We start from the raw sequence: 13,441 nt of genomic DNA, 5'->3' as shown, positions 1-13,441 counted from the left end.
AAAGGACCCCTACCCTTTTCCCATTCACCTCCATTCACCACAATCTCGAAGGACCCCTACCCTTTTCCCATTCACCTCCATTCACCACAATCCCAATGGACCCCTACCCTTTTCCCATTCACCTCCATTCACCACAATCCCAATGGACCCCGACCCTTTTCCCATTCACCTCCATTCACCACAATCTCAATGGACCCCTACCCTTTTCCCATTCACCTCCATTCACCACAATCCCAATGGTCCCCGACCCTTTCCCATTCACCACAATCTCAATGGACCCCGACCCTTTCCCATTCACCACAATCCCAATGGACCCCGACCCTTTCCCATTCACCACAATCTCAATGGACCCCTACCCTTTCCCATTCACTTCCATTCACCACCATCTCAATGGACACCGACCCTTTCCCATTCACCACAATCTCAATGGACCCCGACCCTTTCCCATTCACCACAATCTCAGTGGACCCCGACCCTTTTCCCATTCACCTCCACTCACCACAATCTCAATGGACCCCGACCCTTTTCCCATTCACCACAATCTCAGTGGACCCCGACCCTTTTCCCATTCACCTCCACTCACCACAATCTCAATGGACCCCGACCCTTTTCCCATTCACCACAATCCCAATGGACCCCGACCCTTTTCCCATTCACCTCCATTCACCACCATCTCAATGGACCCCGACCCTTTCCCATTCACCACAATCCCAATGGACCCCGACCCTTTCCCATTCACCACAATCCCAATGGACCCCGACCCTTTCCCATTCACCACAATCTCAATGGACCCCGACCCTTTTCCCATTCACCTCCATTCACCACAATCTCAATGGACGCCGACCCTTTTCTCATTCACCTCCATTCACCACAATCTCAATGGACCCCGACCCTTTCCCATTCACCACAATCCCAATGGACCCCGACCCTTTCCCATTCACCACAATCTCAATGGACCCCGACCCTTTTCCCATTCACCTCCATTCACCACAATCCCAATGGACCCGACCCTTTCCCATTCACCACAATCTCAATGGACCCCGACCCTTTTCCCATTCACCTCCATTCACCACAATCTCAATGGACCCTGACACTTTTCTCATTCACCTCCATTCATCACAATCCCAATGGACCCCGACCCTTTCCCATTCACCACAATCCCAATGGACCCCGACCCTTTCCCAATCTGCACAATCCCAATGGACCCCGACCCTTTCCCATTCACCGCAATCTCAATGGACCCCGACCCTTTCCCATTCACCACAATCCCAATGGACCCCGACCCTTTCCCATTCACCACAATCTCAATGGACCCCTACCCTTTCCCATTCACCTCCATTCACCACCATCTCAATGGACCCCGACCCTTTCCCATTCACCACAATCTCAATGGACCCCGACCCTTTCCCATTCACCACAATCTCAATGGACCCCGACCCTTTCCCATTCACCACAATCTCAATGGACCCCGACCCTTTTCCCATTCACCTCCATTCACCACAATCTCAATGGACCCCTACCCTTTTCCCATTCACCTCCATTCACCACCATCTCAATGGACCCCTACCCTTTCCCATTTACCACAATCCCAATGGCCCCCGACCCTTTCCCATTCACCACAATCCCAATGGACCCCGACTCTTTCCCATTCACCACAATCCCAATGGACCCCGACCCTTTCCCATTCACCACAATCTCAATGGACCCCGACCCTTTTCCCATTCACCTCCATTCACCACAATCTCAATGGACCCCGACCCTTTCCCATTCACCACAATCCCAATGGACCCCGACCCTTTCCCATTCACCACAATCCCAATGGACCCCGACCCTTTCCCATTCACTACAATCTCAATGGACTCCGACCCTTTTCCCAATCACCTCCATTCACCACAATCTCAATGGACCCCGACCCTTTCCCATTCACCACAATCCCAATGGACCCTGACCCTTTCCCATTCACCACAATCCCAATGGACCCCAACCCTTTCCCATTCACCACAATCCCAATGGACCCCGACCCTTTTCCCATTCACCTCCATTCACCACAATCCCAATGGACCCCGACCCTTTTCCCATTCACCTCCATTCACCACAATCTCAATGGACCCCGACCCTTTTCGCATTCACCACAATCCCAATGGACCCTGACCCTTTCCCATTCACCACAATCCCAATGGACCCCGACCCTTTCCCATTCACCACAATCCCAATGGACCCCGACCCTTTTCCCATTCACCTCCATTCACCACAATCCCAATGGACCCCGACCCTTTTCCCATTCACCTCCATTCACCACAATCCCAATGGACCCCGACCCTTTCCCATTTACCACAATCCCAATGGACCCCGACCCTTTCCCATTCACCACAATTTCAATGGACCCCGACCCTTTTCCCATTCACCTCCATTCACCACAATCCCAATGGACCCCGACCCTTTCCCATTCACCACAATCCCAATGGACCCCGACCCTTTCCCAATCACCACAATCTCAATGGACCCCGACCCTTTCCCATTCACCACAATCCCAATGGACCCCGACCCTTTCCCATTCACCACAATCCCAATGGACCCCGACCCTTTCCCATTCACCACAATCTCAATGGACCCCTACCCTTTCCCATTCTCCACAATCCCAATGGACGCCGACCCTTTTCCCATTCACCTCCATTCACCACAATCCCAATGGACCCCGACCCTTTCCCATTCACCACAATCCCAATGGACCCCGACCCTTTCCCAATCACCACAATCTCAATGGACCCCGACCCTTTCCCATTCACCACAATCCCAATGGACCCCGACCCTTTCCCATTCACCACAATCCCAATGGACCCCGACACATTCCCATTCACCACAATCCCAATGGACCCCGACCCTTTCCCATTCACCACAATCCCAATGGACCCCGACCCTTTCCCATTCACCACAATCCCAATGGACCCCGACCCTTTCCCATTCACCACAATCCCAATGGACCCCGACCCTTTTCCCATAAACCACAATCCCAATGGACCCTTACCCTTTCCCATTCACCACAATCTCAATGGACCCCGACCCTTTCCCAATCACTACAATCTCAATGGACCCCGACCCTTTCCCATTCACCACAATCTCAATGGACCCCGACCCTTTTCCCATTCACCTCCATTCACCACAATCCCAATGGACCCCGACCCTTTTCCCATTCACCACAATCCCAATGGACCCCGACCCTTTCCCATTCACCACCATCTCAATGGACCCCGACCCTTTTCCCATTCACCACAATCCCAATGGACCCCGACCCTTTTCCCAATCACCTCCATTCACCACCATCTCAATGGACCCCGACCCTTTCCCATTCACCACAATCTCAATGGACCCCGACCTTTTCCCATTCACCACAATCTCAATGGACCCCGACCCTTTTCCCATTCACCTCCATTCACCGCAATCTCAAAGGACCCCGAACCATTTCCCATTCACCTCCATTCACCACCATCTCAATGGACCCCGACCCTTTCCCATTCACCACAATCTCAATGGACCCCGACCCTTTCCCATTCACCACAATCCCAATGGACCCCGACCCTTTCCCATTCACCACAATCCCAATGGACCCCGACCCTTTCCCATTCACCACAATCTCAAAGGACCCCTACCCTTTTCCCATTCACCTCCATTCACCACAATCTCAAAGGTCCCCGACCCTTTTCCCATTCACCTCCATTCACCACCATCTCAATGGACCCCTACCCTTTCCCATTCACCACAATCCCAATGGACCCCGACCCTTTTCCCATTCACCACAATCCCAATGGACCCCGACCCTTTCCCATTCACCACAATACCAATGGACCCCGACCCTTTCCCATTCACCACATTCCCAATGGACCCCGACCCTTTCCCATTCACCACAGTCTCAATGGACCCCGACCCTTTCCCATTCACCACATTCCCAATGAACCCCGACCCTTTCCCATTCACCTCCATTCACCACCATCCCAATGGACCCCGATCCTTTCCCATTCACCACCATCCCAATGGACCCCGACCCTTTCCCATTCACCACCATCCCAATGGACCCCGACCCTTTCCCATTCACCTCCATTCACCACAATCCCAAAGGACCCCTACCCTTTTCCCATTCACTCCCATATTACACATTACCAGTGCCCAGCCTCTCATCACTCCACAGCCCCAAGTGCAGACGAATCATATGACACAGGCTAAATTGCAAAGAGTTGGGTTTATTGAAAAAAATGTAAGATTACACTGATGCTTTGGTTTTTATGCTTGTCGCTGCACATCTGAGAGTGTTGCGCAGAATACGCGTTTGGATAAAGCTTTAAAGCATTTCATTTCAACGGCGCGGAGCATGCCACCATTGGCTGAGGGGCATGGCACAAGGAGCCAATGATTCGTGCAGAGCGCGGTGCGTTCAGGGGTAGTAGATCCCTGGGAAGGCCGGTTCTGGGGGTTTGGGCAGGATCGTGTCGAGGTGGAGGGTGCCGTTGCCGGTTCCCAAGTACGGAGTGAACAGCGTGCCGCCAGGGCTGGGCACATAGGCCTGGCAGGTGGTACCACCCAGGTGGGGGCCACAAGTGAAAGTGTATTGGTAGGTCACCTTGCCATACTTCAGGTAGCAGGCCTTGTCGTGGGTGCCGGAGGTCAGGCGGATGGAGCACTTGCCCAGGAGGTCATCGCGTTTGACGACGTCCTGGTCCCAGACTTCGATCGTCAACTTGTGCCCGCTCTCGGCCTTGACCTGTCCCAGGTCCAGCTTGGCGTTCCACCTGGGGTTGTTGTTGTTCAAGACGGTGTGGGTCCTGGCCTGCGTCTCGTCGTACTTGACCACCACGTAGCCGTCGGTGCCCGAGAAGACGTCCCCCCAGAGGTCCCGGCCCTCCCGGATGGTGACCACCAGGCGGCCCAGCCCCTTCAGCTTGGAGCAGCAGTTCCGGTCCACGTAACTGTCGGCGCGGCACAGGCAGGAGCAGGGTTGGCGCGGGTCGGGGTAGGACCCGTGCGGGCAGCGAGGGCCCGCCCCGCACCTCTGGCCGAGGGCGTTGCCCGCGATGTAGTCGCTGATGTAGCGCCGCAGGGTCTTCTGCCTGGGGTCGCCGGAGGGCAGCAGGTGGTGGAGCGGCGCCAGGGAGTAGCGCACCAGGCCCGGGCGGGTGAGCAGGCTCCCCGTCCAGCGGCCGAAGGCCGAGCCGTCCCCAGAGAAGAAGAGGTCCACCCCCTGGCGGGCCCGGCCCCCCGTCACCTCCGTCTCCCGTTCGCTGAAGGCCTGGTAGACCTTGCGGTGGTTCCCCATGGAGCGCGCCAACCTCTGGCACTGGCCGGCACTCACTGAGACCTGTGCCTGCAGCCCTCGCGTCTCTCTGGCCTCCAGGGCGAGGCAGTCCTTCACCTCCTCGATGCTGTAGCCCTGAGAGACCGCCTTGCAGGTCTGAATTGCTGTGACGTCCTTGTAGCGGCCGCCCAGCTGCACCGACTTGAGGAAGTGGGTGCCGTAGGTGGCCACCAGTCTCCGGTACAGGTGCCGGGAGCCCCCATTCAGGACAGTGGGGAGGCGGGAAAGGGCGCGGGCGAACTCGGGTGCCAGGAGGGGCCGGGCCTTCACCCGATACTGGTAGTAGGCGCACTGGAACTGGTGGCTGGTGAAACTCTGGTGGTTGCGGCTGGAGTGGCCGGTGCTGAACTCCACCAGCCGGGACTTGGAGCCAGCCAGCACCGCTGTGGAGCTGCCCGATTTGGTCCGGAAGAGCAGGTCCCATCGCCAGTCGTTGGCGATGGCCGCGGTGGCCGACCTTGCCAGCTCGGCCGCCGAGCGGTAGAGCCGGCTGGAGAGCGAGCGCCGGCAGGAGCTGAGGGTGTGCCAGTCCACCAGCGAGACGGGCAGCCGCTGGGCGGCGTTGCCGAGGTGCCCGTTCCGGCAGAGGGTGCAGGTCCCGTTGGCCGAGCGCCAGGCGTTGACGTCGATGACAAAGGCGCCCTTGGTCCGCAGGGTCACCACGTCGTAGCCCAGCCCCGCCAGCCGGGCCCCCGGCACGAAGCCGGCGTTGCGGCACTGGCTGGCGCTGCTGGTGGTGCAGGCGCTCAGGGCCTCCTGGCAGAGGAGGCAGAGCAAGAGGAAGCAGCCCCGTTTCAAAGGCCCGGTTGCCATCTTGGGCATCGGTGAGCAGACCTGCAAGAGGAAAAGGAAAAGCAGTCACGCTGAGAGGTCGGAGAGAGAGAGAGGGTCACCGCCAGGGATCTCCAGCTGACCGCCAATCCGTGTCTCGGCTCCGCAGGAGTTGTTGGCACAGCTGCACGGGCGACGTAGCAGATTTTGACAGATTTATGAGCTGTTAAAAACCAGGATGCTGATCGAAGTCGATAATGAATATGACAGGTCAATGCAGTTTTTTTTAAAGTCCCCTACATTAGAGTCATAGAGATGTCCAGCCATGGAAACAGACCCTTCGGTCCAACCCGTCCATGCCCAGACCGAAATACCCCAACTCAATCCAGCTCCCCCCCCCCCCCCCCCCCCCCCCACCGCCAGCACCCGGCCCATATCCCTCCAAACCCTTCCTATTCATATACCCATCCAAATGCCTCTTCAATGTTGCAATTGTACCAGCCTCCACCACATCCTCTGGCAGCTCATTCCATACACGTACCACACTCTGTGTGAAAAAGTTGCCCCTTTCGGTCTCTTTTATATCTTTCCCCCTCTCACCCTAAACCTATGCCCTCTAGTTCTGGACTCCCCGACCCCAGGGAAAAGACTTTGTCTATTTATCCTATCCATGCCCCTCATAATTTTGTAAACCTCTATATACACCACCAGAACGCTTGATTAGATTCCAATCTGTACCACTCACTGAGGTAGCTATTGTTCTGTCTATACAGACCTCCCAAAACATTTGATCAGATTCTAATCTGTAACTGCCTCCCGGGTATCTGTTATTCTGTCTATAAACCACCCCGAACCCCTCGATTAGATTCCAGTCTGTAACTCCCTCCCGGGTATCTGTTATTCTGTATATAAACCACCCTGAACCCCTCAATTAGATTCCAGTCTGTAACTCCCTCCCGGGGTATCTGTTATTCTGTATATAAACCACCCTGAACCCCTCGATTAGATTCCAGTCTGTAACTCCCTCCCGGGGTATCTGTTATTCTGTATATAAACCACCCTGAACCCCTCGATTAGATTCCAGTCTGTAACTCCCTCCCCGGGGTATCTGTTATTCTGTATATAAACCACCCTGAACCCCTCGATTAGATTCCAGTCTGTATCTCCCTCCCAGGTATCTGTTATTCTGTATATAAACCACCCCGAACCCCTCGATTAGATTCCAGTCTGTAACTCCCTCCTGGGTATCTGTTATTCTGTAAATAAACCATCCTGAACCCCTCGAATAGATTCCAGTCTGTAACTCTGTCCCGGGTATCTGTTATTCTGTATATAAACCACCCCGAACCCCTCGATTAGATTCCAGTCTGTAACACCCTCCCGGGTATCTGTTATTCTGTATATAAACCACCCCGAACCCCTCGAATAGATTTCAGTTTGTAACTCCCTCCTGGGGTATCTGTTATTCTGTATATTAACCACCCTGAACCCCTCAATTAGATTCCAATTTGTAACTCCATTCCAGGTATCTGTTATTCTGTATATAAACCACCCCGAACCCCTCGATTAGATTCCAGTCTGTAACTCCCTCCCGGGTATCTGTTATTCTGTATATAAACCACCCTGAACCCCTCGATTAGATTCCAGTCTGTAACTCCCTCCCGGGTATCTGTTATTCTGTATATAAACCACCCCGAACCCCTCGATTAGATTCCAGTCTGTAACTCCCTCCCGGGTATCTGTTAATCTGTATATAAATCACCCCGTATCCCTCGATTAGATTCCACTCTGTAACTCCCTCCCAGGTATCTGTTGTTCTCTATATAAACCACACCGAACCCCTCGATTAGATTCCAGTCTGTAACTCCCTCCGGGGTATCTGTTATTCTGAAAATAAACCACCCCGAAACCCTCAATTAGATTCCAGACTGTAACTCCCTCCCGGGTATCTGTTATTCTGTATATAAACCACCCTGAACCCCTCGATTAGATTCCACTCTGTAACTCCCTCCCAGGTATCTGTTGTTCTGTATATAAACCACCCCGAACCCCTCGATTAGATTCCACTCGGTAACTCCCTCCCAGGTATCTGTTGTTCTGTATATAAACCACCCCGAACCCCTCGATTAGATTCCAGTCTGTATCTCCCTCCCGGCTATCTGTTATTCTGTATATAAACCACCTCGAACCCCTCGATTAGATTCCAGTGTGTAACTCCCTCCCGGGTATCTGTTTTTCTGTATTTAAACCACCCTGAACCCCTCGATTAGATTCCAGTCTGTATCTCCCTCCTGGGTATCTGTTATTCTGTATATAAACCACCCTGAACCCCTCGAATAGATTCCAGTCTGTAACTCGCTCCCGGGTATCTGTTATTCTGTATATAAACCACCCTGAACCCCTCGATTAGATTCCAGTCTGTAACTCCCTCCCGGGGTATCTGTTATTTTGTATATAAACCACCCTCAACCCTTCGATTAGTTTCCAGTCTGGACCTCCCTCCCAGGTATCTGTTATTCTGTATATAAACCACCCCGAACCCCTCAATTAGATTCCAGTCTGTAACTCCCTCCCGGGTATCTGTTATTCTGTATATAAAGCACCCTGAACCCCTCGATTAGATTCCAGTTTGTAACTCCCTCCCAGATATCTGTTATTCTGTATATAAACCACCCTGAACGCCTCGATTAGATTCCAGTCTGTAACTCCCTCCTGGGGTATCTGTTATTCTGTATATTAACCACCACGAACCCCTCGATTAGATTCCAGTTTGTAACTCCCTCCCGGGTATCTGTTATTCTGTATATAAACCACCCCGAACCCCTCGATTAGATTCCAGTCTGTAACTCCCTCCCGGGTATCTGTTATTCTGTATATAAACCACCCTGAACGCCTCGATTAGATTCCAGTCTGTATCTCCCTCCCGGGTATCTGTTATTCTGTATATAAACCACCCCGAACCCCACGATTAGATTCCAGTTTGTAACTCCCTCCCAGATATCTGTTATTCTGTGTATAAACCACCCCGAACCCCTCGATTAGATTCCAGTCTGTAACTCCCTCCCGGGTATCTGTTATTCTGTATATAAATCACCCCGAACCCCTCGATTAGATTCCAGTCTGTAACTCCCTCCCGGGTATCTGTTATTTTGTATATAAACCACCCCGAACCCCTCGATTAGATTCCAGTCTGTAACTCCCTCCTGGGTATCTGTTATTCTGTATATAAAGCACCCTGAACCCCTCGAATAGATTCCAGTTTGTAACTCCCTCCCAGATATCTGTTATTCTGTATATTAACCACCCCGAACCCCTCGATTAGATTCCGGTCTGTAACTCCCTCCCGGGTATCTGTTATTCTATATATAAACCACCCCGAACCCCTCGATTAGATTCCAGTCTGTAACTCCCTCCTGGGTATCTGTTAATCTGTATATATACCACCCAGTACCCCTCGATTAGATTCCAGTCTGTAACTCCCTCCCGGGTATCTGTTATTCTGTATATAAACCACCCTGAACCCCTCGATTAGATTCCAGTCTGTAACTCCCTCCCGGGTATCTGTTATTCTGTATATAAACCACCCCGAACCCCTCAATTAGATTCCACTCTGTAACTCCCTCCCAGGTATCTGCTATTCTGTATATAAACCACCCCGAACCCCTCAATTAGATTCCAGTCTGTAACTCCCTCCCGGGTATCTGTTATTCTGTATATAAAGCACCCTGAACCCCTCGAATAGATTCCAGTTTGTAACTCCCTCCCAGATATCTGTTATTCTGTATATAAACCACCCCGAACCCCTCGATTAGATTCCAGTCTGTAACTCCCTCCCGGGTATCTGTTATTCTGAAAATAAACCACCCCGAACCCCTCGATTAGATTCCAGTCTGTAACACCCTCCCGGGTATCTGTTATTCTGTATATAAACCACCCCGAACCCCTCGATTACATTTCAGTTTGTAACTCCCTCCTGGGGTATCTGTTATTCTGTATATAAACCACCCTGAACCACTCGATTAGATTCCAATTTGTAAGTCCATCCCAGGTATCTGTTATTCTGTATATAAACCACACCGAACGCCTCAATCAGATTCCAGTCTGTAACTCGCTCCCGGGTATCTGTTATTCTGTATATAAACCACCCCGAACTCCTCGATTAGATTCCAGTCTGTAACTCCCTCCCGGGTATCTGTTATTTTGTATATAAACCACCCTGAACCCCTCGATTAGATTCCAGTCTGTAACTCCCTCCTGGGGTATCTGTTATTCTGTATATTAACCACCACGAACCCCTCGATTAGATTCCAGTCTGTAACTCCCTCCTGGGTATCTGTTATTCTGTATATAAACCACCCTGAACCCCTCGAATAGATTCCAGTTTGTAACTCACTCCCAGATATCTGTTATTCTGTGTATAAACCACCCCGAACCCCTCGATTAGATTCCAGACTGTAACTCCCTCCCGGGTATCTGTTATTCTGTATATAAACCACCCCGAACCCCTCGATTAGATTCCAGTCTGTAACTTCCTCCCGGGGTATCTGTTATTCTGTATATAAACCACCCTGAACCCCTCGATTAGATTCCAGTCTGTAACTCCCTTCCGGGTTTCTGTTATTCTGTATATAAACCACCCTGGACCTCTCGATTAGATTCTAGTCTGTAACTCGCTCCCGGGTATCTGTTATTCTGCATATAAACTCCCCCGAACCCCTCGATTAGATTCCAGTCTGTATCTCCCTCCTGGGTATCTGTTATTCTGTATATAAACCACCCCGAACCCCTCGATTAGATTCCAGTCTGTATCTCCCTCCCGGGGTATCTGTTACTCTGTATATAAACCACCCTGAACCCCTCGATTAGATTCCAGTCTGTAACTCCCTCCCTGGTATCTGTTATTCTGTATATAAACCACCCTGGACCCCTCGATTAGATTCTAGTCTGTAACTCGCTCTCGGGTATCTATTATTCTGCATATAAACCCCCCCGAACCCCTCGATTAGATTCCAGTCTGTAACTCCCTCCTGGGTATCTGTTATTCTGTATATAAACCACCCCGAACCCCTCGATTAGATTCCAGTCTGTATCTCCCTCCCGGGGTATCTGTTATTCTGTATATAAACCACCCCGAACCCCTTGATTAGATTCCAGTCTGTAACTCCCTCCCCGGGTATCTGTTATTCTGTATATAAACCACCCCGAACCCCTCGATTAGATTCCAGTCTGTAACTCCCTCCCGGGGTATCTGTTATTCTGTATATAAACCACCCCGAACCCCTCGATTAGATTCTGGTCTGTAACTCCCTCCCGGGCATCTGTTATTCTGTATATAAACCACTCTGAATCCCTCGATTAGATTCCAGTCTGTAACTCCTTCCCCGGGGTATCTGTTATTGTGTATATAAACCACTCTGAACCCCTCGATTATATTCCAGTCTGTAACTCCCTCCCTGGTATCTGTTATTCTGTCCATAAACCACCCTGAACCCCTCGATTAGATTCCAGTCTGTAACCCCCTCCTGGGTATCTGTTATTCTGTATATAAACCACCCCGAACCCCTCAATTAGATTCCAGTCTGTAACTCCCTCCCCGGGGTGTCTGTTATTCTGTATATAAACCACCCCGAACCCCTCAATTAGATTCCAGTCTGTAACTGCCTCCCCGGGGTATCTGTTATTCTGTATATAAACCACCCTGAACCCCTCGATTAGATTCCAGTCTGTAACTCCCTCCCCGGGGTATCTGTTATTCTGTATATAAACCACCCCGAACCCCTCGATTAGATTCCAGTCTGTAACTCCCTCCCCGGGGTATCTGTTATTCTGTATATAAACCACCCTGAACCCCTCGATTAGATTCCAGTCTGTAACTCCCTCCCCGGGGTATCTGTTATTCTGTATATAAACCACCCCGAACCCCTCGATTAGATTCCAGTCTGTAACTCCCTCCCCGGGGTATCTGTTATTCTGTATATAAACCACCCTGAACCCCTCGATTAGATTCCAGTCTGTAACTCCCTCCCCGGGGTATCTGTTATTCTGTATATAAACCACCCCGAACCCCTCGATTAGATTCCAGTCTGTAACTCCCTCCCCGGGGTATCTGTTATTCTGTATAAAAACCACCCTGAACCCCTCGATTAGATTCCAGTTTGTAACTCCCTCCCCGGGGTATCTGTTATTCTGTATATAAACCACCCCGAACCCCTCGATTAGATTCCAGCCTCTAAGTAGTACCCTGTTATCTGTTATTCTTAATAGCACCAATCTGAAAACTCTGCTTTTTCCTCTCTGTGTGCTGTATCCTGTGTCTTTGTCTGCTGGTGAGTTTGCCCTCAGTGTTGTATCCACCCTTTGTCCTCATTGAGTGCAGTGTTTTGTTTAGACGTACCTCAGTGCTGTCCTTCTTGCTGAGTGTCTCTGCCCTCACACCAGTTGTGTCTGACGGAGAGTGTGGATGACAGGGAAGTAAGGCACTTTAGTTGCCTGGCTGTTGTCCATCCCACATTTGCGCGTATCTGACGTTGAGAAGTCTCCAACTCTGGGTCGTGTGAAGTGAAGTCACATTTCTAGAATGTGTGTTCTCAGACTGCAAACATGTCAGTGGCCCCAACCCCTTCCCATTCACTCCCACGGCACACAATCCCAAAGAACCCCAACCCCTTCCCATTCACTCCCACGGCACACAATCCCAATGGACCCCAACCCCTTCCCATTCACTCCCACGGCACACAATCCCAATGGACCCCCCAACCCCTTCCCATTCACTCCCACTGCACACAATCCCAATGGACACCCCAACCCCTTCCCATTCACTCCCACGGCACACAGTCCCAATGGACCCCAACCCCTTCCCATTCACTCCCACGGCACACAATCCCAATGGACACCCCAACCCTTTCCCATTCACTCCCACGGCACACAATCCCAATGGACCCCCCAACCCCTTCCCATTCACTCCCACGGCAAACAATCCCAATGGACCTCAACCCCTTCCCATTCACTCCCACGGCACACAATCCCAATGGACCCCCCAACCCCTTCCCATTCACTCCCACGGCACACAATCCCAATGAACCCCAACCCCTTCCCATTCACTCCCACGGCACACAATCCCAATGGACACCCCAACCCCTTCCCATTCACTCCCACTGCACACAATCCCAATGGACACCCCAACCCCTTCCCATTCACTCCCACGGCACACAGTCCCAATGAACACCCCAACCCCTTCCCATTCACTCCCACGGCACACAATCCCAATGGACCCCAACCCCTTCCCATTCACTCCCACTGTACACAATCCCAAAGAACCCCAACCCC

General features: G+C 51.7%; 1 pseudogene; it reads right to left on the bottom strand.

Moving 5' to 3' along the window:
• Window positions 1-4,215: 4,215 nt before the first annotated feature.
• Window positions 4,216-12,626, bottom strand: LOC140472049 (perforin-1-like; annotated as a pseudogene).
• Window positions 12,627-13,441: the final 815 nt, after the last annotated feature.

Source organism: Chiloscyllium punctatum, unplaced genomic scaffold (genome assembly GCF_047496795.1).
Source record: "Chiloscyllium punctatum isolate Juve2018m unplaced genomic scaffold, sChiPun1.3 scaffold_238, whole genome shotgun sequence".
Taxonomy (NCBI): domain Eukaryota; kingdom Metazoa; phylum Chordata; class Chondrichthyes; order Orectolobiformes; family Hemiscylliidae; genus Chiloscyllium; species Chiloscyllium punctatum.
The sequence above is the reverse complement of the archived record's forward strand: the minus strand, read 5'-3'. Positions and strand labels throughout refer to the sequence as shown.